The following is a 26,267-nucleotide window of genomic DNA, read 5'->3' as shown; positions in this document are numbered from 1 at the left end:
ACTTTTCTTACAACATGGCCATTACTAATCTCCAGAACAATATACACAAAACAATGACTTGGTTCACTAATAACTGCTTGGAGGTCAACTCAATCAAAACGAAACTCGTTTGCTTCAGATCCCCACTAAAACTAACAGCTATATTTGCGCCCGTGTTTCTACATGTTCATGGCTGTTATCCCTGTCGGTGCGTGCCTCTTGCCTATGCGAATTCGGTAAAATACTTGGGAGTCGTCTTCGGCAGTGATGTCTTGGCACAGCCAGCTATCACATGCTTGTGGTAAGCTTCGGAGCGCGGCCTGCTTGTTTTTCCATACAAAATCCATTGTTCCTTTTCACACACAAAAAAAATATCGCGCATGCTCTGGTGTACAGCATTCTCAGATATGGGATTACTGTTTTTGCTTTTCGCTCAGCCAGACGGCAAAACAGAGTTCACACTTTATTAAGAAACATACTAAGAAACATAGCATATAACGCCCCCTTCACTGTGTCTGATAGTATTTTCACAGCCCTTGGTCTTCCATGCTTTCGAACACTCTTTCTACAGACTGTAGTGGTACAACATTTCTGGGACAGCAATTTCAGTAAACGTCATACAGCCTCCCGAAGCCTGCGTAGTTCCATTCGTTTTAAGGTGCCGCGCTCCTCAACAAGGCATGGGGAAGCCAGGCGCTGTGTTTATGTTCCCCAAATTTTTAATGACTTACCAGAGGAAATGTTTTCCGCAACATCAAAAATTATGGTTCACTCATTGTAACACGGTTCCTATATGCCTGAAAAATGTTCGTGATCAGGCACGAATTGTTAAAATACTGTTCCTTGCTCTTTATTCTTCATTTCTTGTTGATGTTACTTTTCCTAACTTTTTGCACCTTGGTCACTACTGATTTCATGTTAGTATTGTGTTGGTATATTGTGTTTACATTATGTTCATATTTTATGTTTTATTGCACGTCCGTCTGCCGACTTTGCCGGGCCAAGTCCCCCAAGCCACTAGAGGCTTTGACAGGCCCGTTTCATTGCCCTGTATACGTTATGTGCAATGAAATATTTATTATTATTATTATTATTATTATTATTATTATTATTATTATTATTATTATTATTATTATTATTATTATTATTATTATTATTATTATTATTGATTTTTGCCACAGCCTGACGCTTATTTTATGCACAGGCACTTGAAGGGAATGCAGACAAGGAGCATGCGTAGTACAGCCCGGATCATCTAGCGATCGTCTGTCAGCAACCAAGAGTGATAACCGAAAGATCTTCACGTGGCGATTTTCAAGCCGGACAAGCAAGATCGCCTCCCCTTCGACCAGCAAGAACACCAGAGGGCTCCTGTTTCGTCTCAGCGCTACCTTTAAAAGACTGGACGAATTTCCGGCCTTCTGCAGTCGGCGGCAGATATTTGCCACAGCCTGACGCTTATTTTCTGCACAGGCACTTCGAGGGAACGCAGACAAGGAGCATGCGTAGTACAGCCCGGATCATCTAGCGATCGTCTGTCAGCAACCAAGAGTGATAACCGAAAGATCTTCACGTGGCGATTTTCAAGCCGGACAAGCAAGATCGCCTCCCCTTCGACCAGCAAGAACACCAGAGGGCTCCTGTTTCGTCTCAGCGCTACCTTTAAAAGACTGGACGAATTTCCGGCCTTCTGCAGTCGGCGGCAGATTTTTGCCACAGCCTGACGCTTATTTTCTGCACAGGTAGAGTGCTTCTCTGTACCTTGCTTTTAGTTTCCTAGTTTTTTTTTGCCGCCGACTGCTGACTGCCGAGTGTTAGTGTAAATTGTTGCACTGTTATGGGTGACGGTGATGAATGTATTGTGTGTCAGAAGGCGTTGCCCGACGATGGCCGTTACATTAGATGTATGGATTCCAAAGAACCATATCATTTGGGGCAGAACTGCTCTGGCATTGCTCCAAACACGTTCAATACGATGGGACCACAAAAACGAGAAGCCTGGGTGTGCGAAACCTGCCGTACTAACAAAAAACGCACTGGCTCCAGTTCGCAACAGGTGTCACAACCTACGGACAGCTCCGATGTGCTAGCAGCACTTTTAGCTGAGATAAAGGTCATCAATCGAAATGTGGAATCGCTGCCAGAGCTCCATGCGAAGGTGAATTCCCTGCTTCTGTTAAAGACAGAATTCACAAGGCTTTGTACAGCGGTTAATGTCGTAGAGGAATCCGTGAAGTTCCTATCTGCACAATACGATGATGCGGTCAAACAACTTAAAGCTGATAAAGAGGAAGTCTCGGATTGCAGGAAAGAAGTGCAGCAACTACAAGAAAAGGTGCTCGCCCAACAATCATTGATTCATCAACTGCAGCAAGGCCTAAATGATTCCGAACAACATAGCAGGAATGCCAACATAGAAATTCATGGCTTAAAATCGAGAACAGATGAAAACCTGACTGAGTTCCTTGATGAGCTGGCCGAGAAACTCGAGCTAGAGAAGCCTCGTAATAGAGAAGTGGTGGCTATACATCGTCTTCCTAGCAAGAAGCCATCTCCACCGATCTTGGTACGATTTGCTTCAATTGCTGTTCGGGAACGCTGGTACGCAGCGTGAGGCAAGCTACAGAGCCTTTGTCAATCGGAATCATTGGACCAGCTGTATTTCAATGAAAATTTGTCGCAGTTCAACAGAAGGTTATTTTGGTTGGCAAGGACCACAGGAAAGAAAGGAGGCTACAAATTCATATGGGTAAGGGGCGGCGAAATCTTCGCAAAAAAAGACGAAGCCGCAACACTCATTCGAATTACTTGCGACGCAGACATCGATAAGATAAAGTGACTGACCGATCACTACTTAGTACACAAGAATTTCCAGACTTTGCCACGTTTAAAGCAAACTTTGGCCGAAACAAAGATCATGAATTCACGTTGATAAACTTGAGTATTCGTCGTCTCCGCAAATATTGGGAACAATTCAAGATTGTAGCAGAAGAGTCGGTGGGTTTTGTGGATGTATTTGTTCTCACCGAGATAAATGCACCAGACTCCTGTCTAGATACGTTCACAGTGAACGGTTATCGTGGCAGTTTTATTGTACGCCCGGCACGCCGTGGAGGCGGGATCGCGGTCTTTGTGAGCGAAAACTACGATGTTTCAGCAGTTCAGCTTACATTTATGCATGCGGAATGTTTGGCTCTAAACGTGAATTTATTACATGCTGCTTTTACATTACTCGCGGTATACAGACCACCACCTGGTAGCATGACAAGATTTGTAATTGAACTCGAGGAAATACTTCTCAGGTACAAAGATGCTGAGTTGTTCTGCCTAACAGGGGATTTGAACATTGATATCTTAAGCTCAAACAAAATTTCTATTTCAGATTACCTATCCTCACTTTCAGCCTATGGAATAGAAAATGCAATCACTGCCCCCACACGTGAAGATTTCTTGTGCGGTCGTCAAGTTAAGTCATGTCTTGACCACATAGCTGTTCGTGCGCCGAATCACACCTTAACCTCATGTATTATTTCTCAGCGATTGGCTGATCATTACTTAACCGCCTGTCGTTGTCCTCCTCAGTCTAAAACTGTTTCATCAAGTTTCTCTGATGTTAATAAGATACCCGTGTTAATAACAGATGAAAGAAAGTTGGATGCATTAGTGGCATCTTTTCACTGGACAAGTTTAATTGCGGACGATTCAGCAGAGGTAGTTTACTTAAAGATGTGCCGCAAACTTGATGAGCTCAAAAATACTTGTACGCAAAAAATTACGCGTAAAAAAAGGCGGAATCCTGATTGGCTTAGTCCTGAAATTTTGCGGGCATTCGCGAACAGAGACTGGCTTTGGAGACGTTCCAAGCAGGCTCCTAAAAACTCAGACCTTCGCTCAGATTACAGAGCCGCCAGAAACAAAGTTGTAGCACTTATTCGATCAGCTCGACGCCTGTACTTTCAACAGCAATTCAAACGAGCATTTAAAAATCCTGGAAAGATGTGGTCTCTGATTAACCATCTTCGTGGGCAAGACGGGAATACGCCTAGTTTTGATATTTCAGTAGAAGAGCCTGTCTCAAAAGCTGATAGTTTCAATAAGTATTTCACGCTCGCAGCAGAAATGGCAGCAGCTCGACAAGACGTTAAATGCACTTTAAAAGAATCGTTGTCAGCTTCTGCATATCTTCCTAAGTTATCAAAGGAAGATCTTGCCAGGTTAGTGTTTAGCTTCAAGCGAAGTAAGGCCGCTGGAATAGATGGCATATCGGTGGCACTATTGCAAAGAAATTTTGACGCTCTTTTGGACATTATGCTCTTTTTGTTTACCGACTTCTTAGAACATGCCGTCTTGCCGGAAAAGTTGAAGACCGCTATTGTAAGACCACTGTTCAAGGGAGGTCAGAAGAACGCAGTTGAGAACTATCGACCGATCTCTGTTTTGCCGATCCTTTCCCAAATACTCGAGAAATTTTTATTTGAACGCATGATGTCCTTCTTAAACAAATTTGCTGTCCTTTCAAACCGTCAATATGGTTTCATCCCAGGAAGGGGCACCATACATCTTCTGGAGGAATTTGCAGACCAATTGTACGCAGCATTTGAGGAAAACTCGTTTAGCTGCGCCCTCTTTCTAGACGTAAAGAAAGCTTTTGATACTGTTAACCATACTATTCTTTTAGAAAAACTGTACTTACTCGGCTTTCGAGGTCCCTTTTATGCCATTCTCAAGAATTTTTTGTGTGGTCGTTCTCAAATTGTTAGTTTAAACAACCAATCAGAATATAGTAGCAAGCTGCCTGTGAAGGCTGGTGTACCACAAGGATCCATTCTGTCCCAACTACTCTTTAATATATTTACAAATGACTTGAGCTTAATAACTTCCAAGTGTTCCATATTTCAGTATGCAGACGACACTGTTTTGCTCGCAAGACATATAAACTACGAGACTGCAGTTAATACGTTGCAGGAAAACGTGATTCATGTAATGAAATGGTTCGCTGATAACGGAATTTCAGTTAACACACAGAAAACCAAAATAATATGTTTCAGAAATCCGCTAAAGACAGCCCTTATAAACAAACAAGTATTTTTGACATGACCATAATTCTCTCTCTTGTCGTTGCGAACCCGTTGAATATGTAGGTTCATTCAAATACCTCGGGGTGATTTTCGATAGCAGTTTATCATGGCATGACCACTTGGCTTACGTTTGTACCAGGCTGCGGAAGGTTTCATGGTTACTCTTTAATATCAGATCTTTGGCTCCTATGTATGTAAAGAAAACTGTAATTTATGCACTTGCGTATAGTGTTCTTAGATATGGAATTACATTATTTGCGTCATGTCCTTCCCGTTGGTATTGCCGAATTCATAGTATCTTAAAAAACATGTTAAAGAGCATTGCATATAATTGTCATATCCCTTCCGGGGCCGACATTTTCAGCTTCTTTCGTCTTCCTTCATTCCATTCTCTTTTTGTACAAACAGTTGTTCGTCGCCACTTTTGGAATTCAGAATTCTTAATTAAATATGAGCCTAACCGGAAGTTGAGAAATACCATTCGATATTTTGTACCATGGAGTGTAACAAGGTATGGAAAGGCAAGACGGTGTGCTTATGTGCCGGACATTTTTAATGGGCTACTAGAAGAACTTTTTGCTGTAAACTCTATGCGAAACCTAAAAACTCATTTGAAAACATTGAGTTGATTCTTGTATTCTTTTACAGCTGGTGCTTAGATTTATGAGATTATGTATTATGAGCTTTGTTTCCTTGGAGTTGGTATGGATGTCCTTGATACTGGTTTTGTGATTGCCTTGTTTTCTATTTCTTCAGCTGAACCTATTGTTCCTTTCAATGTTCTGCATGTTGTTGCCATTTTGTAACCTCTGCCGTAAACTGCCGGGCCCACTCCTTCAAGCCTCCTGTTGGCTTTGATGGGCCTGAACCTCTCTGTATCCTCTACAAAGTGGCAATTATTATTATTATTATTATTATTATTATTATTATTATTATTATTATTATTATTATTATTATTATTATTATTATTATTATTATTATTATTATTATCATTATTGTCATTGTGATCCTGGCCTTTGCTTCACCGTCTGCGCCCATCCAAATCTGCCCTACCGCGGGCGTCTGCGTTGATGTCATCTGAGATCGTCCACATCCCGTCACCCGCTCATGTGGTTTCCATAATCTTCCGTCCTTTCTGAATGTACCGCTAGACGCTTCTAGGACGATGGCACCAGCTGATTTATCACCCTTTCCCAGCCCGTTCAATAGAAGCTTGCTGATTAGCGACTCCTTCAGGGTACATGTGAGCTTCCCTCGTTGCACTATGGCTCATGCGTAAGTTTTGTTCGCTCGGCATGTGCCTAGCAATTTGACTCTCTAAGCTGAATGGAGTGATAACCATTCATTTTTGCTGCTCGCATGCCCACTTGTCTTATATGATTCTGTGTGTGATTGTCTCAGCGTGGCGCTGTTGTTGTTGCAAGGCAGTGATGTCGAGGAAAACCCGGGGCTTCCAAGGGTGCAGTAGTTGGCTCTAGATGACTCTGCCTCGTGTATTGTTCTCGAATCACAGTCTGATCAGACAAGCATCGTCTTATTATTGCTTAAAGATATAAAGAAAACGACAGTCTAGCTTACTAAAAGTCAGTCCGTGTTGAAATCAGATATGAGGGATGTGAAAAGTAGCCAAAACGCAATTTAAAGCAAACTAACTGATATTTTCGGCCTTCTTGAATCACTTGAAAATAAATCTGAAGCACTAGACACTGTGTGCAATGATTTCGTAATAATTCTAGAAAGCGCTGAGGGATTGTAATAGCAGCAGGTCGTTATAGTATCGCGCTTAGACGACATGGAAGACAGATGAAAGTGCAATAACGTGGTTTTTAGGGCACACCTGATTCCATTGAGTCATGGCTGCAAACTGAACAGAAAACTAACCATGCCCTGTAATCAGCAATGGCAAATGCCTTGCCACCAAACTCAACTGAACGGCCGCATCAAATCATGACTTTTTCAAATACGAAGTGTAGTCTGGTTACAATGAAACTATCATACTTAAAATTAAGAAGATCATACTTCCGTCACGCAGCCAGCTTAAATATAGTAACATTTTGGTATCTGAGGACTTCTCGCTTGCGACAAGGCTCGCTAGAAAGAAGCTTCTCAAATTTGGCAAAATCCATCCTAATCCCCCCTCATTCAATGTTTTATCAAGCTTTTCATTGATGAGCAATGTTTCATGTGTGATCCAACAAGTGACAGCCTTAAGCGAGTTAAAAGTAGCGTTCCAGATATCGCAAGCGTACCTGACAATTTGCGTCACTACATAGCATTATGCGACGGGCCTGGGCATATCTTTAACACCACAAGCCTCCGCACTTGTTGCTAACGCTAGAAGCATGTTTTGCAAACGCGATGAACTTGACTCGCTCATTGATAGCTGTGATGCTGGTATTATTCCATTAACTGAAACGTGGCTACAACCTGATGTGCGAGATTGCTGAATCTTGACTTGTTTCGATTTCATATCTTCAGTTGCGATCGCACCACGCGCCAAGGCAGAGCCATACTACTCGCTATTTCCCAGTCCCTGCCATGTCATCAAGTCCACATTCACTGTAACATGGAAGTTGTGTACGTTTGCGTTTATATTGGTTACCATAAAATTACTATTGTTGTTTGCTACGGCATTCTATCCTACCCATATACTTTCACCACTGAGTTTCACGATGTGCTTAATAACACCCCTACTATGCGGCATCCTTTAAACCCCATTATAATATTGGGGTATTTCAACTTCCCCAACATATGCTGGACTACTGATCTTCCACGCTGTTATACATTTCCTTCACAAAGTAACGACTTTCTTGATCTCTGCTCTTGGTTTTCCCCGTCAAATTTAGTATTGGAATCAGCTAGAACCTCAAACAGCACTGCTAACCTCCTTGACTTAATCTTGTGCTCTCATCCTGACATAGTTACCAATATTTCATGCTTAACGGGCTTAAGCGATTACCTGCGGTTTTTGTTCAGCATAATATTGCTACTGGGTAGTATTTCCAATGACTGAGAGCCGAGCAGGAAGAAGACGAAGACGACGATTGGAAGCTAGTGCGGGCTGTTGCCTCTTGGTCAACTGCGGCGTATTGCCTTGTAAATATACTTGTAAATAGCTTTTCGTCGGTGTCTTCCTACGTAACATATTTGGTGGAGGTGGACGTTCCCTGTACGTCGTCACGGAGCTTCGCAGTGGACGGTACCTCGAGCCTTCCTTCATGGCTCCCGGCGACGACAACCCGACTCCGACGGCTCCGACACCTGCTGCCACTTCGACGACCGACATCACCCTCTCCGCTCCCCGTGATCCTGGCGTATTCTCGGCAAAAGATGGGGAAGACGTCGAGGACTGGATCAGCCTTTATGAACACGTCAGCCGCAATAACTGGTGGGACCCAACTATCATGCTCGCCAACGTCGTCTTTTACCTCGGCGGCACACCTCGAGTTTGGTATCGGACGCACGAAGATGAGCTGACCAGTTGGGATTCGCTTAAGCAAAAGCTTCGAGACTTGTTCGGCAACCCCTACGGTCACCAACTTGCCGCGCAGATGGCGCTTTCCGCGCAGGGAGCATCGACTTGGCGCGCAGGGAGCATCGATAACTTTCCAGAAACTTCGGATACATTCAAGCGCGTCCCGCGCTGTGCGATACGATTTCTTAGGCGGTGAAACCTGGTCGCCCGATAAATATAAATACACGTGTCAATACCCCCCTCTTAAAAAGCATCGTCCCGATGCTACAAAGAGAGCGAAACACAAAGGGACACTTATTAAACATAAGTAACAAAACAACGAAAAGAAACAAAGTCCAAAGGTCAGTTACGCGAAGCCCCAAAGTTCATTAACGCTGGTAGTACGGCTTGAGTCGCACAACGTGGACTATTTCAGGTCGTGAGCGGCGCCGCTGTGATAGCGAAATGCCGTCTGGCACGTCCTCATAGTCCAGAGCGCCAATACGTCGGATGACCTTGTAGGGTCCGAAATAGCGTCGGAGTAGTTTCTCACTGAGTCCCCGTCGGCGTATCGGGGTCCATACCCAAACACGGTCGCCGGGCTAGTACTCGACGAAGCGTCGTCGGAGGTTGTAGTGTCGGCTGTCGGTCCTCTGCTGGCTCTTGATTCGCAGGCGGGCGAGCTGTCGGGCTTCTTCGGCGCGTTGGAGATAGGTAGCGACGTCAACGTTCTCCTCGTCAGTGACGGGCGGCAGCATAGCGTCGAGGGTCGTCGTCGGGTTCCTGCCGTAGACCAGCTTGAACGGCGTGATCTGTGTTGTTTATTGCACCGCCGTGTTGTAAGCGAATGTTACGTACGGCAGGACGGCATCCCAGGTCTTGTGTTCAATGTCGACGTACATCGCTAGCATGTCGGCGAGGGTCTTATTCAGCCGCTCCGTAAGAAAATTCGTCTGCGGATGGTAGGCCGTTGTCCTCCTGTGCCTTGTTTGACTGTATTTCAGTATGGCTTGGGTGAGCTCCGCTGTAAAAGCCGTTCCTCTGTCGGTGATGAGGACTTCTGGGGCGCCATGTCGCAGCAGGATGTTTTCAACAAAGAATTTCGCCACTTCGGCGGCGCTACCTTTCGGCAGCGCTTTAGTTTCAGCGAAGCGGGTGAGGTAGTCCGTCGCCACGACGATCCACTTATTTCCGGTTGTTGACGTCGGAAAGGGTCCCAGCAAGTCCATCCCGATCTGCTGGAATGGTCGGCAAGGATGCTCGATTGGCTGTAGTAATCCGGCTGACCTTGTCGGCGGTGTCTTGCGTCGCTGACAGTCTCGGCATGTTCTGACATAACGGGCGACGTCGGCGGTCAGGCGCGGCCAATAATACTTTTCTTGTATCCTTGATAGTGTCCGGGAAAATCCGAGGTGTCCAGCGGTCGGATCGTCATGTAGGGCGTGCAATACTTCTGAACGAAGTCCTGACGGGACAACAAGAAGGTAGTTGGCGCGGACTGGTGAAAAGTTCTTCTTCACGAGTAGATTGTTTTGAAGCGTGAAGGAAGGTAATCCGCGCTTAAATGTCCTGGGGACAACGTCGGTGTGCCCTTCCAAATATTCCACGAGGCCTTTTAGCTCCGGGTCTGCCCGTTGCTGTTCAGCGAAGTCTTCCGCGCTTATCATTCCAAGAAAGGCGTCGTCATCTTCGTCATCTTGCGGCGGCGGATCAATGGGGGCGCGTGATAGGCAATCGGCATCGGAGTGTTTTCTTCCGGACTTGTAGGTTACAGTGATGTCGTATTCTTGTAGCCTGAGGCTCCACCGCGCCAGTCGTCCTGAAGGATCCTTTATACTCGCTAGCCAACACAACGCGTGATGGTCACTGACGACTTTGAATGGCCTGCCATAAAGATAAGGGCGAAATTTAGCTGTAGCCCAAACGATGTCCAGGCATTCCTTTTCGGTCGTAGAATAGTTGCCTTCCGCTTTTGACAGCGACCGGCTAGCGTAAGATATCACCTGTTCGACTCTGTTTTTCCTCTGGACTAGAACGGCACCGAGGCCTAGGCTACTGGCGTCAGTATGAATTTCTGTATCGGCATACTCGTCGAAGTGCGCAAGTACCGGCGGCGACTGCATGCGTCGTTTGAGTTCTTCAAATGCGTCGGCCTGCGGCGTTTCCCACTTGAACTCAACATGACATTTAGTTAGACGTGTCAACGGCTCGGCGATGCGTGAAAAGTCCTTGACAAAGCGCCTGTAGTAGGCACACATGCCAAGGAATCTACGCACTGCCTTCTTGTCGGCGGGCTGCGGAAACTTTGCGATGGCAGCTGTTTTCTGGGGGTCGGGGCGTACTCCGGATTTACTGATGACGTGGCCTAGGAACAGAAGCTCATCGTAAGCGAAGCGGCATTTTTCTGGCTTCAAAGTGAGCCCTGATGACTTGATGGCCTCTAGTACTGTGGCAAGCCGCCTAAGGTGATCGTCGAAATTTACGGCGAATACAACGACGTCATCCAAGTAACCGAGACAGGTCTGCCACTTCAATCCCGCTAAAACCGTGTCCATCACGCGCTGGAACGTTGCAGGCGCCGAGCACAGCCCAAATGGCATAACCTTGAACTCCTAGAGGCCGTCTGGGGTGATGAAGGCGGTCTTTTCGCGATCTCTTTCATCGACTTCTATTTGCCAATAGCCAGACTTGAGGTCCATCGAGGAGAAGTACTTAGCGTTGCAGAGCCGATCCAATGCGTCGTCTATCCGTGGAAGGGTGTATACGTCCTTCTTCGTGATCTTGTTCAGACGACGATAATCGACGCAGAAACGTAGGGTTCCGTCCTTTTGCTTCACCAGGACAACAGGGGATGCCCACGGGCTTTTCGACGGTTGGATGATGTCGTCGCGCTGCATTTCGTCGACTTGTTCTCTTATAGCTTCGCGTTCTCGAGGCGAAACTCGGTAAGGGCTTTGGTGGAGTGGTCGAGCGTACTCATCGGTGATTATGCGATGCTTGGCGACTGGGGTTTGTCGAATCCTCGATGACGTCGAAAAGCAGCCTTTGTATCGTCAGAGCAGACTTCTGAGCTGCTGTTGCTTAATCACTGGAGACTTGGATTAATGACGTAATCTGGCTCGGGAACCATGGTCGTCGGGGTAGATGCGGCGGAATCCGAGAGGACAAATGCATTACTGGTTTCCAGAATTTCCTCGATGTACGCGATCGTCGTGCCCTTGCTGATGTGCTTGAACTCCTGGCTGAAGTTTGTCAGCAACACTTCAGTTTTCCCTCCGTGCACTCGAGCGATCCCTCTTGCGACGCAAATTTCACGGTCTAGCAGTAGACGTTGGTCGCCTTCGATGACACCTTCTACGTCAGCGGGTATTTCGGTTCCGACCGAAATAACAATGCTGGAGCGAGGCGGGAGGCTCACTTGATCTTCGAGCACACTCAAGGCGTAGTGACTACGAGGGCTCTCCGGCGGTATTGCTTTATCTTCCGACAGCGTTATTGACTTCGACTTCAGGTCGATGATTGCGCCGTGTTGGCTCAGGAAGTCCATACCGAAAATGATGTCTCGTGAACACTGTTGGAGGATAAAGAAGGTGGCAGGGTAAGTCCGGTCATGAATGGTTATTCTTGCCGTGCAGATTCCAGTCGGTGTAATCAGGTGTCCTCCAGCGGTGCGAATTTGAGGGCCTTCCCATGCAGTCTTAACCTTCTTCAACTGGGCTGCGATGTGTCCACTCATGACGGAGTAATCAGCCCGTGTGTCCACTAAGGCGGTAACAGCGTGGCCGTCGAGAAGCACGTCGAGGTCGGTGGTTCTTTGTCTGGCGTTACAGTTAGGTCTCGGCATCGGATCACTGCTGTGTCGTCGCGTCGTAAAGCCGTCTTTCGTCGGTGTAGTCTTGGCTTCCTGACTTCGTCGGAACGGCGGCGTGTCGTGGTTAGGTCGTCGAGATGGTTTCTTCGTCGTCTTCGTCGGCGGCGGAGGATCTTCGTCAGTTCGACGAACAGCAACCGCACCTCCATCGGTTGCTGCTTTTAGTTTTCCGGATATGGGCTCGCAGAGCGGCCCCGGGCTTGGCCGGTGTATGGTCGGCGCTGCGGCGACAGGTAGCGGCCTGGTGACGGCGAACGGGACGGCCGTCGAGGGCTCCACAGTAGCGGCGAGGTAATCGGCGATGTCACGTGGGCGCTCGCCAAGCTGTGGACGCGGCGCATTCACGGCGAACCCTCTCAGTCCCAAGTCGCGGTATGGGCATCGGCGGTACACATGGCCGGCTTCTCCGCAGTGATAGCAGAGCGGGCGGTGGTCGGGGGCTCGCCAAACGTCCGTCTTCCTCGCGTAGGTGCGCTGGGCGACGGGTGGGCGTGCTGGCGGCGGCGGCGGCGGACGACGGAATTGCGGCGTCACAGGGCCCTGACGCGGTCGCGGAGGGGGGCCTTGACGGCGTGCGACGGCGGCGTAGGTCATCGCTTCCGGCTGGGGCTGTGGTGATTCTGGTTGCACCTCAGGAACTCCAAGCGATCGGTGCACCTCTTCTTTCACGATGTCGGCGATCGAGGCCACTTGAGGCTGCGACGATGGCAAGATCTTGTGCAGTTCTTCACGCACTATGGCCCTGATGGTCTCACGCAGATCATCCGTGGCCAGTGATTGAATTCCTGCGTAGTGGGTAGAGCTTGTACGGCGGTTGAATTGCCGGTTCCGCATTTCGAGTGTCTTCTCGATGCTGGTGGCCTCGCGAAGGAACTCTTCTATGGTCTTCCGTGGGCTTCGTATCATTGCGCTGAAAAGTTCTTCCTTCACACCACGCATGAGAAGGCGGACTTTCTTCTCCTCGGGCACATCCGGGTCGGCATGGCGGAACAGACGGTTCATTTCTTCCGTGAAGATGGCAACGTTCTCATTAGGTAGCTGCACTCGGGCGTCTAGCATGGCTTCGGCCCTTTCCTTGCGCACGACGCTCGTAAAGGTGCCCAGGAAGCCGATACGGAAGAGGTCCCATGTCGTCAAGGTCGACTCCCGGTTCTCAAACCATGTTCTGGCGGCATCATCTAAGGCAAAGTATACATGCCGCAGCTTGTCGTCGGAGTCCCAGTTGTTAAAAGTCGCGATTCGTTCATAGGTCTCCAGCCAAGATTCTGGGTCTTCAGTCGCTGCTCCATGGAAGGTCGGTGGGTCCCGAGGTTGTTGTAGGATAACGGGGGACGCTGGGGCAGCCATTGGGGTTGCTTTGACCACGATCTTCTTTGTCGACTCAGGTAGAAGTCCTTGCTCTGGGGGCAGTCCTTGCAGTCTGCGGCTAGCACGCTGGTCTTGGGGTATGTTAGTTTTGTCCTCGGGCTTCGGGCTTGGATCGCGGCTTTGCGGGGCGTTCGGTACATGAACGCACTAGCACCTCCACCAGATGTCACGTGGTAGTGACGTTAAAGAACACAGTAGCAGTACTGTGAAAGACAAAACTAGCTTTTATTGGGCGAACCTGTGCCCACAAAACAGGCTACAATTAAAGCGCAACGATAGCGGCGAACACAGTCGGCGATCGTCGAAAATCTGATCAGCGGGTCAAGCGCGTCGGCTTTTATAGAGCAGTCATCGAATGTTCCAGACTAATCGTTCGGACCCGCGTGCCTTCCACAAAGTTCTACACCATTCGCGTCTGGTGATGTAATCAGATAACATAACGTTCGGCGACAACAGACAGTGGATAGAAGCATCGATAACTTTCCAGGAACTTCGGATACATACAGGCGCGTCCCACGCTGTGCGATTACATTTGTTAGGCTGCGAAACGTGGTTGCCCGATAAAGGTAAGTACACGTGTCACTATCATGCTCTCCAACGTCGTCTTTTACCTCGGTGGCACACCTCGAGTTTGGTATCGGACGCACGAAGATGAACAGAGTAGCAGTACTGTGAAAGACAAAACTAGCTTTTATTGGGCGAACCTGTGCCCACAAAACAGGCTACAATTAAAGCGCAACGATAGCGGCGAACACAGTCGGCGATCGTCGAAAATCTGATCAGCGGGTCAAGCGCGTCGGCTTTTATAGAGCAGTCATCGAATGTTCCAGACTAATCGTTCGGACCCGCGTGCCTTCCACAAAGTTCTACACCATTCGCGTCTGGTGATGTAATCAGATAACATAACGTTCGGCGACAACAGACAGTGGATAGAAGCATCGATAACTTTCCAGGAACTTCGGATACATACAGGCGCGTCCCACGCTGTGCGATTACATTTGTTAGGCTGCGAAACGTGGTTGCCCGATAAAGATAAGTACACGTGTCACTATCATGCTCTCCAACGTCGTCTTTTACCTCGGTGGCACACCTCGAGTTTGGTATCGGACGCACGAAGATGAGCTGACCAGTTGGGATTCGCTTAAGCAAAAGCTTCGAGATTGTTCGGCAACCCCTACGGTCACCAACTTGCCGTGCAGAAGGCCCTTTCCGGTCCTGTGCAGACGTCAACGGAGCCCTACGTCAAGTACATTCAGGACGTCTTAGCTCTATGCCGCAAAGTAGACGCACGCATGACTGAGTCCGACAAGGTCTCCCACATCCTCAAAGGCATTGCCGATGACGCCTTCAACTTGCTCGTATTTAATAACGTCGCTACGGTGGATGCAGGTATAATAGAGTGCCGCCGCCTGGAATTCGCTAAAAGCCGACGTATCGAACAACAGTTTGCCCGTCTGCCCAACATCCCAGCGACATCTTCCTGTGCCGGCGCTCCTCGTCCCAACAACACCGGCGATGTTACCAGGATTGTCCGGCGTGAGACCGAGGCCGCCTATCCGGCTGCGTTCGACTCCAACCTCTCCAATGCACCTGCAGTCACTGCTTCCCTGATCCAGGCAGTTGTCCGCCAGGAGTTCGCCAACTTGGGTATTCACACCATCTGCTCGGCCCATCGCCCTGAACCCCACCCGGCTTCTTCAATTCCGCCCCGTCCCGCACCTTCTTACCCACCACGTTTCCGCAACCCCTCTGAATGGCGCACTGCAGACGACAAGCCAATTTGTTTTCACTGCCATCGAATTGGGCACATTTCCCGGCATTGTCGCAGTCGCTGGAGTTCCCTGAACCAGTCTACATATACTGCCTTCTCTCGCCCCCTAGGTGCCCTTTCTCGTCCCTATGCTGCCCGCTCAGATAATGCCGCAACCGATTCTCCTGCGGCGAACCACCCCTATTCTCGTTCGCCTTCGCCCCAACGACGACAATCTCGCTCTCCCCAGCCCCGTCGTTCCTATTCGCCGACTCCCTTCGGACGCCGCTCCCAGCCGGAAAACTATACGATGCAGCGCCTCGAGGTGACGCTGCATTGCTCCCTACGCCGCCAAATCCTCTCCTGACGTTGCCCATTCATCTGAACCTTCTTGACGTACAAGTCGATGGTGTTCCTGTATCAGCTCTCATAGACACAGGGGCGCATTTGTCGGTAATGAGCGCGGACCTTCATAACCGGCTGAGGAAAATAATCACGCCCGCCACGACGCCTGTTGTCCGTGTCGCCGATGGCGGAACAGCCCCTGTAATTGGTATGTGTGCCGCCCGCGTCTCCTTCGCCGATCGCTCCACTACCGTGCTATTCACAGTCATCACTCACTGTCTCCACGACATCATCCTCGGCCTCGACTTCCTCTCCACGCATTCTGCTCTCATCGATTCCTCCGCCAGTACTCTCCACCTCGACCTGCCTGTTCTGGATCCCGCTGAACAACACCTTACTCGCGTCAGTAGCATCGACTTCGTTCGTTAGCCACCTTCGGCACTGACTTACGCTGACTTCACGTCATCCCCACCAGTGCCCGACAGTCACTACACCGCGGCTCCTATGCAAGACGTCCTCCTTACACACGGAATCACACTACCTTATGCAGTTTTATCTATTACGGCGAACTGCGTCTGCTTGCCAGTGGTCAATTTTGGCTTGACGACACAAGTGCTGCCACGCGGGATGTCTCTGGACGAAGTTTGCTCATTCGAGGATCACTCTGTAGCATTGATTTCAGTAGACGACAATTCAACCAATCCTCCTCTACCATCGCAGTCGGCAACTTGTACCATCGCCAACTTACAGAAAATGATTGCGCCCGACATGCCGTCCGAGCACGCTCGTGCGCTCTACCACGTTCTGATTTCCTACCAAGATATTTTTTACTTTAACGATCGTCCTTTGGCCCAAACAACAGCTGTTAAACATCGCAATATTACCGGGGATGCCCCTCCTATTCATCGCCGCCCGTATCGAGTATCACCGGCTGAGCGTCAAGTTATTCACACCGAAGTTCGCAAAATGCTTGCCAAGGACATTATTGAACCGCCATGTAGTCCATGGGTGTCACCAGTTGTTCTGGTAAAAAAGAAGGGTGGCTCATAGCGCTTTTGCGTGGATTATCGGCACCTTAACAGGGTTACCAAAAAGGACGTGTATCCCCTACCTCGGATCGATGAGGCCCTTGACTGCCTCCACGGTGCTCGCTAGTTCTCCTCTATTGACCTTCGCTCCGGCTATTGGCAGATTGCCGTGTGGACGATCTCGACCACGAGAAGACTGCCTTTGTAACACCCGACGGTCTTTATGAATTCAAGGTGATGCCATTCGGCCTATGTAACGCTCCTGCCACTTTTGAACGCATGATGGACTCCCTTCTTCACGGTTTCAGAAGGTGCAGGTGCCTGTGCTACTTGGACGACGTTATAGTATTCTCCCCAACATTCGCTACGCACCTCGAACGCCTCTCAGAAGTCCTGGACGTTTTTCGGCGAGCCGGTCTGCAACTCAATGCATCGAAGTGCCAATTCGGCCGTCGCCAGATTACCGTCCTTGGACATCTCGTTGACGCGAACGGAGTGCAACCGGACACAGGCAAGATCCATGCTGTTACGCACTTCCCTGTTCCGAAGTGTGTTAAGGATGTGCGCAGCTTCATCGGCCTTTGCTCGTACTTCCGCCGTTTCGTCAAAACTTTCACGGCCATAGCACAACCACTAACCGAGCTTTTGAAAAAAGACGCCCCTTTCCAGTGGGGCGATAACGAGGCCTCTGCATTCTCGCTTCTCATCGATCTTCTAACAACGCCTCCCGTTCTGGCCCATTTCGATCCTTGTGCGCCTACCGAAGTCCGTACTGATGCCAGCGGCCACGGAATTGGCGCAGTACTGGCACAACGCCAGCGTGGCCACGACCATGTTATCGCTTACGCCAGCAGGCTCCTCTCGCCCGCGGAGCGCAACTATTCCATCACTGAGCGTGAGTGTCTGGCCCTAGTTTGGGCGGTTGCGAAGTTCCGCCCATACTTATATGGCCGACCCTTTTCCGTTATCACAGACCGTCACGCGCTTTGTTGGTTATGCTCATTGAAAGACCCTTCAGGAACACTTGGTCACTCGGCCTTACACCTCCAAGAATATTCGTTCTCTCTCACCTTCAAATCTGGCCGACTACACAAGGACGCTGACTGCCTGTCTCGCTACCCGGTAGACGACCCTGACGACGCCGACAGTAGTACCGCCGACGGCCTTTTCTCTGTGTCTGCCTTCGCTAACATCGCCGATGAGCAGTACCGAGACCTATCGCTGCGAGTACTCATCGAGCGTCTGCGCTCTACACCTACCGACGCATCCATTCGCCGATGTGTCCTCCAGGGCAGCATTCTGTACCGAAAGAACTTCCTCCCTGATGGCCCTGATCTTCTTCTTGTCGTGCCAAAGCATCTACGACAGACTGTGCTCTTTGGGATGCATGACGCACCCACTGCAGGACATCTTGGGGTAACCCGCACGTACGACCGCGTCCGCCGCCGCTTCTATTGGCCTGGTCTCGCTCGCTCCGTCCGACGCTATGTTGCTGCCTGTGATCCCTGCCAGCGTCGGAAAACGCCTCAGGTGCTACCTTCCGGTCATCACCAGCCGATCACCGTCCCTGTGGAACGGTTTTTTCGTGTTGGATTAGACCTCCTCTGTCCCTTTCCCACGTCATCCTCTGGGAACAAATGGGTAGCCGTCGCAACTGATTACGCCACCCGATACGCTATCACGCGGGCTCTACCTACCAGTTGCGCCACTGACGTCGCGGACTTTCTTTTGCGTGACATTATCTTAGTGCATGGCGCCCCGCGACAGCTGCCTACTGACCGTGGTCATAACTTCATCTCGAAAGTTATCGCCGACATAGTGCGTTCCTGCTCTATTCAACACAAGCTGACTACCTCATACCATCCTCAAACCAATGGCCTGACAGAGCGGTTAAACCGTACTCTTACCGACATGCTGTCCAAGTACGTTTCGAAGGACCACCACGACTGAATGAATAGAATTTATTGATTGGAAAGACAGAGAGGTCGACCTGAGCTAGTGCGCTCTAGTCTGCTACTCTGCACTGGGGAAGAGGGAAGGGGAGTGAAAGTATTGAGATGGATGATGATGATAAGAGAAGTGGTGAGTGCTTATGTATACATGAGACAGTTGCCTCGCTAGAGCCGCTCGTCGAGCTTGGTGTCCTGCAGGAACTTCAACAATACTTTTGTTGCACGCACTGAAATTGCAGTGTTGGGCCATGGGCCGACGATAGCTTCCACGACTGGGATGTTGCCCTTCCTTATGGCACCTTTGCTTACAATTCTTCCCCGCACGACACCGTCGGATTTTCTCCATTTTATCTATTCTACGGTGGCGAACCGACCTTGCCCCTTGACACGGTACTTCCTCATGCTGCGACCTCAACAACCGGGTATGCGCGCGACGCCATCGCCTTCGCCGATCATGCACGCCAGCTTGCCCGTGCTCGACTGACAGACTCGCAAACCACGCAGCAGCGTCAGTACAACGCCCGCCACCGTGACATACAGTTTTCGCCTGGTGCACTCGTGCTCCTGTGGTCGCCCTCTCGTCACGTCGGACTTTCAGAAAAGCTCCTTTCGCGATACACAGGGCCCTACCGCGTGCTGCGCCAGGTGACGCCTGTGACGTGCGAAATTGCTCCTGTGAGCTCAACCTCGTCATCTACTCTGGCGTCTAGTGATGTCGTGCGCATCAGTAGGCTCAAGAGCTACTACACTGCTTCAGATTCCGGCCTTTAGTCGCTCCGGGACGGCGCTTTTGCTGCCGGGGGTAGTGCTACGGGGTAGTATTTCCAATGACGAAGAGCCGAGCAGGAAGAAGACGAAGGCGACGATTGGAAGCTAGCGCGGGCTGTGGCCTCTTGGTCAACTGCGGCTTATTGCCTTGTAAATATACTTGTAAATAGCTTTTCGTCGTTTTCTTCCTACGTAACAATAGCTCCTGTGTTCAAGCCTGTTGTCAAAAAAAATAAGTTACCACTATAATAGGGCAAATTCTTACGCTAATAATATTGAGAAAACAAATTTTTTTATACATTCCTACGCCAATTTGATGATCGCACTGTTGATGAGAACTGGACCGTTTTAAAGAATAGAATACTTGAGCGTATACTGACAAGTTTATTCCGTCAAGTGTAATGTCCCACAATATTAAGAATCCCTGGCGCAACCTCCAAGGTCAAAAGGCATTTCAACCGGAAAAAAAATCGACTGTATCGAATAGAGAAGAATAGTGCACTCTCATAAAAATGGGATGCCTATAAGAAGGCGAACAGTACTTACAGAGAGACTACAAAACTTGTCCAAAAGGCATTCCAAGTCGGCAGTTCGCCCACAATTCGTGCAAATGACCCTAAACGTTTTGGTGTGATATTCATCTTTCCAAAGATAATTGGGTCATACACCGGTGCCTGATGATGTATGTCCCCATGTTCCGAATAGTGTGCTCTATATCAACTTTGTCGTATTTACTGACCCTCTGCTTCCAAGCCTTCATTGTTGCACCCACCTATGGACTTTGTTATTATTACGCGAAGGACGAGTCAGTAAGACGAACAACTATCTACAGGTTACATATACAACAGCGGTTGCATCGCTAACTGGCTAGATTCACAACGCGAGCCCAGTCCTCCTCTTTTCTCAAGTGATGGCGCCCATGCACCTCGTTCAAACAGTCAAACACCACACGCGTGCAGCATAATCCCCCAGTGGCAGAAGCGACGTCCCGGAGCCTCTGTCATCACTGGGAGGGTAATACCGGTTCAGTCGTGTAACGTGCACGATATCGCTGGACTGGGAAGCAGATAGGGCGTCAGGGGCGATCTCGTAGGTGTCGGGAGTCACGGCACGAAGCACTCGGTATGGGCCTGTGTGATGAGACATCAGTTTTTCTGTCAGGCCAAGCTGACGATACAGAGACTATAGAAGAAGCAAAGAACCGGGCGGGAAGTGCACACCTCGGCGTCGGCGGTCGTACTTTGACTCTTTTGGGAATTCAGAAGGCAGTCACTGGCGATTTCCCTTGCGTGGGCAAGTGCATATGCACTGGTTTCTGCTGCGTGAACACGGAGGGTTGTGTCGAAGGGCAGTGCTGGTTCTCGGCCGAACAGAAGGAAAAATGGGGAATAACCAGTGGTGTTGTACCGCGAGGAATTATAAACAAATTTAACAAATGGTAGAGCGAGGTTCCAGTTAGTGTAGTCTGAAGAGACATATTTTGCGAGCATGTCTGTGAGATTGCGATTGAGAAGCTCCGTGAGGTGATTTGTTTGCGCATGGTATGATGTGGATAGCAGGTGCCTCGTGGATTGGACTCCAGGACGACAGCGATAACTTTTGATGGGAATGTCCGTCCATGGTTTGTTGGAAGTTGTCGCGGAGCTCCATGTAGTAAAATCACGTCACGTAGAATGAAATCAGCGACATCTGTGGCGCAGCTTGTAGGAATTGCCCGGGGGATGGCATAGTGCGTGGCGTAATCCATGGCCACAGCGATTCACCTGTTCCCAGAGATAGAAAGAGGAAAAAGGCCAAGTAAGTCCAAACCAACCTGAAAGAATGATTCCGTGGAATGTCGAGTGGTTGAAGGTACCCCGCAGGGTGCGTTGGTGGTATCTTGCATCGCTGGCATTTCTCAAATGCAGCTACGTATCCTCGAACGGAGCGACCAAGCCCTGGCAAAAAGAAACGTCGGTGGATCCGGTCGCACGTACGTGACACACCCAAGTGACCGGCAGTGATGACGTCGTGAAGTTCGCAGAGAACAGCCGTGCAAAAGTGTTTGGGGATCACAAGGAGTAATGCAGCGCCATCGGGGTGAAAGTTGTGGCAGTAGAATACGACATCGTGAAATATGAATAAGCCATGGGAACTGTCGGCAAGTGACAATTCTAGGCGGTGAATGATCATACGCAAGGACGGGTCGCGGCACCGCTCGTCGGCGACATGCATCAGTGGAAAAACAGAGAGAACACAGGCGTTGGTATGAGTATCAGACGTAGAGGTCGCGTCTTCGACTGGGTAGCGGGAGAGGCAATCTGCGTGCTGGTGTTGGCGTCGTGACTTGTAAGTAACTGTGTAGGGATATTCTTGCAGTCGGAGGGCCCAACGACCGAGCCGGCCAATAGGATCCTTGAGCGACGAACGCCAACAGAGGGCATGATGGTGTGTGATTACTCAGAAGGGCTTGCCATATAAATATGGGCCGTAATCTGGAATGGCCCAGATGAGAGCAAGACATTCGCGCTCGGTCATGGAATGGTTACCCTTTGCAGTTGCCCGAAGTCGGCTAGCGTAGCCTATAACGCGGTCGTGTCCGTGTCGGCGTTGCGATAAAATAGCGCCGATCCCATAACCACTTGCATCGGTCCGGACCTCTGTAGGTGCGGGCGGGTCAAAGTGGGCCAAAAGCGGTGGATTGGTGAGAATCGCAATAAGACGTGAAAATGCGGCAGGCTGAGGGGAACCCCAAGTAAAAGGCCTGTCTTTCTTCAGAAGCTCAGTGAGTGGTTGAGCGATTGCTGTGAACTCTTTCACGAACCGTCGGAAATAAGAACAGAGCCCCACAAAACTCCGGACATCTCTGACAGACTAAGGTACAGGAAAAGCCGTTACTGCTCGAACCTTCTCCCCATCGGGTTGTAATGCGGAGGCATCGACGAGATGGCCTAGCACTCTAATCTGTCGGCACCCGAAGCAGCACTTCGATGAGTTTAATTGGAGGCCAGCCTTGCGGAAGACGTGAAGGATAGCTGCCACGCTGTCAAGGTACGTCTCAAAAGTATAAGAAAACACAAGGACGTCGTCGAGGTAACAAAGGCAAGTTGAACATTTAAAACCTTGAAGCAGAGAGTCGATCATTCGTTCGAACGTGGCGGGGGCATTGCATAAACCGAATGGCATAGCCTTGAATGGGTAGAGGCCATCTGGAGTGACGAAAGTGGTCTTTTCTTGGTCGTGCTCATCGACGGAAATCTGCGAATAAGGATATCGAAGGTGGATGGACGAAAAGTATTTGGCAGCGTGACGACAATCAACAGCGTCGTCGATTCGTGGTACAGGATAAACGTCCGTTTTGGTAATACGGTTTAGGTGGCGGTAATCAACGCAGAAACGCCACGTGCCATGATTCTTTTTGACGAGCACGACCGATGACGCAAAAGGACTCGTCGAGTGCTCAACAATGCCTCTGGCGAGCATCTTGTTTAGTTCGTGCTAAATAACTTGCCACTCTGCCGGTAACACGCGATACGGTCGGTGGTGAATGGGAACAGCATCACCAGTATTTCTCTGATGTCTAACAAAGGACGTCTGACAAAGTGGTCGATTGTCAGTGTCAATACGCTATCCTGGAGTGCCAATATATCTAATGGGCGATTTTAATTTTCCAAACATCGTATGGTCACCCATCAGTCCGTTTTCTGAGCCCTCATCTACTGAATGTAATGAGTTCATTACACTTTGTTCTGACTTCGGTTTTTCGCAAATGGTCACCTCACCAACGCGAATATCTCGGCACCCAACCTCACTACTTGTTCTGGTGCTCACAACTTCTCCCGACAACGTCTCATTGATAACTCACTTACCTGGTCTGAGTGATCATGACATTTTGCACTTCACGCTTACATTCCCCCAGCAGTATCAATGCAAACAACTAAAGACAATTAGAAACTTCACAAGAGCCAATTTTTCTGCCATAAACTCAAGCCTATGTTCATTTCTTGACGACTTCTTACCGCAGTTTTTTGAACGATCAGTTGAAAGAAATTGGTGTATGTTCAATACTAAAATTTTAGAATTAATCCGTCAGCATGTTCCACTCCAGCGCGTTTATTCTATAGTTAGTGGGCGCGGCGGGACCAGCGTAGGCATGTGGTCTCACAAGCTTCTCTTCTGCCTTGTGCAGGTTTTCTTGCCCAGTTCTACCGCATCAACGACTGCAGTAAATGGATCAGCAATCGACACGTGTTCTGTGGCTGCACCGTCACCTTTGGAGCCTCTTCTTTTTGATTGTCTGTTCCCGCGTGACATCAAGCCTGGAACGCCACCTAGCCACCACGTGACCTTGTCCGAATCGCCTTTAAAAGAACGTCAACAGGAATTTGTCTTCAGTGAGCGCGGCGGGACCAGCGTAGGCATGTGGTCTCACAAGCTTCTCTTCTACCTTGTGCAGGTTTTCTTGCCCAGTTCTGCCGCATCAACGACTGTAGTAAATGGATCAGCAATCGACACGTGTTCTCTGGCTGCACCGTCACCTTTGGAGCCTCTTCTTTTTGATTGTCCGTTCCCGCGTGACATCAAGCCTGGAACGCCACCTAGCCACCACGTGACCTTGTCCGAATCGCCATTAAAAGAACGTCATCAGGAATTTGTCTTCAGTGAGCGCGGCAGGACCAGCGTAGGCATGTGGTCTCACAAGCTTCTCTTCTACCTTGTGCAGGTTTTCTTGCCCAGTTCTGCCGCATCAACGACTGTAGTAAATGGATCAGCAATCGACACGTGTTCTCTGGCTGCACCGTCACCTTTGGAGCCTCTTCTTTTTGATTGTCCGTTCCCGCGTGACATCAAGCCTGGAACGCCACCTAGCCACCACGTGACCTTGTCCGAATCGCCTTTAAAAGAACGTCATCAGGAATTTGTCTTCAGTGGGCGCGGCGGGACCAGCGTAGGCATGTGGTCTCACAAGCTTCTCTTCTACCTTGTGCAGGTTTTCTTGCCCAGTTCTGCCGCATCAACGACTGTAGTAAATGGATCAGCAATCGACACGTGTTCTCTGGCTGCACCGTCACCTTTGGAGCCTCTTCTTTTTGATTGTCCGTTCCCGCGTGACATCAAGCCTGGAACGCCACCTAGCCACCACGTGACCTTGTCCGAATCGCCTTTAAAAGAACGTCATCAGGAATTTGTCTTCAGTGGGCGCGGCGGGACCAGCGTAGGCATGTAGTCTCACAAGCTTCTCTTCTGCCTTGTGCAGGTTAGTACCGATTACTGTTCTGTTAAAAGTGATTGCCGCTGTCTTCCGGTCCTGCCGTGCCCACAGCAGTTCGTTGAAAATGCCTACAATGCTTTTTGTATGTGCAAACTGCTCCTATGTGGAGACGTTGAAACTAATCCCGGTCCGGAAACTAGTGAAATGCTGAAAGAATTACTTAAAGGGCAAAAAGGCCTAGCCACTGAAGTGACTGCTTTGAGAGAGCAACAGAGCAATATGTGAAAACTCATGAATGACATGAGACTAAGGTTTACGGCCTTGGAGAAGCAGACAAACAGGATTGACACTCTAGAACAAACAATATATGAGCTCCAGGCGAAAATAACTGATTTAGAAGAAAGAAGCCGCCGCTCAAACCCTATTGTTTTTGGAGTAAAAGAGGAACCCGGGGAATCTGAGGCGGACTTGAAAAAGAAGGTTCTAACTGAAGTTTTTGCAGAAAAGCTTAAGGTATCTTGCAGTTCTGTGGGCAGAATGCACAGGCTGGGAAAAAAGGCAACAAACCGCCCTGTAATTGTGTTCTTCCAGGACTATAACGAAAAGCAAGAACTCTTTAAAAACTGCAAGAAACTAAAAGGCAGTAATATTTCAATACAGAACGATTATTCACGAAACACACTTAGGAAGCGTAAATTACTGTGGGACAGCGCAAAAAGAGAGAGGGATGAAGGGAAAAAAGTTACTTTGATAAATGACAAGCTGCGAATCAAAAAAATGCTTTACATCTGGAATGACAGCGATAACAGCAGAGTTCAACTCGGTGATAAAAACAGTTGTCAAGGCAAAGACTGACTTTCACAACCTCGTGTTAAGGAATTTCGCTTACTTATTATAAATGCACGTAGTGTTGTAAATAAATCGGAGGCTTTGGAGGCTATCTTGTTGATTCACAATCCACACGCCGTAGTTATAACCGAGACTTGGCTGAGCGATGATATTGATGATGAAACTGTTTTCCCCCGCTCTTATTAAGTTTTTCGCCGTGATAGAGGAACACGTGGAGGTGGAGTTGCGGTCCTGGTGAATCAAAACACAGAGGCACACATGTTGCAGCAAATAGCTAACCATGAAAGTGTGACTTTAAAACTGTCGTACGGGGGTAGATCGTTTGTGCTTTTTGTTGTATACAGACCACCTGATTCACCACCTCAATATTTATGTGATCTGGCCGATCACATGTCTAAATTTCGCCGTGATAAAATATACCTTGTCGGTGATTTTAATCTCCCAAATATTGACTGGAATAGTCCCTTCCCTAGTACAAACAATGACATAAATGCTTCATACATGCAGGCACGTACCCAGGATTCATTTTCGGGGGGGGGCACCACCTCCATCATCATCATCATCATCATCATCATGAACAACAACAAGAACAACAACAACAACGTCGTCGTCGTCATCAGCAGCCTGTTTTATG

The sequence above is a fragment of the Dermacentor albipictus genome, chromosome 1, assembly GCF_038994185.2.
Source record: "Dermacentor albipictus isolate Rhodes 1998 colony chromosome 1, USDA_Dalb.pri_finalv2, whole genome shotgun sequence".
In the NCBI taxonomy this organism is placed as follows: Eukaryota; Metazoa; Arthropoda; class Arachnida; order Ixodida; family Ixodidae; genus Dermacentor; species Dermacentor albipictus.
The sequence above is the reverse complement of the archived record's forward strand: the minus strand, read 5'-3'. Positions refer to the sequence as shown.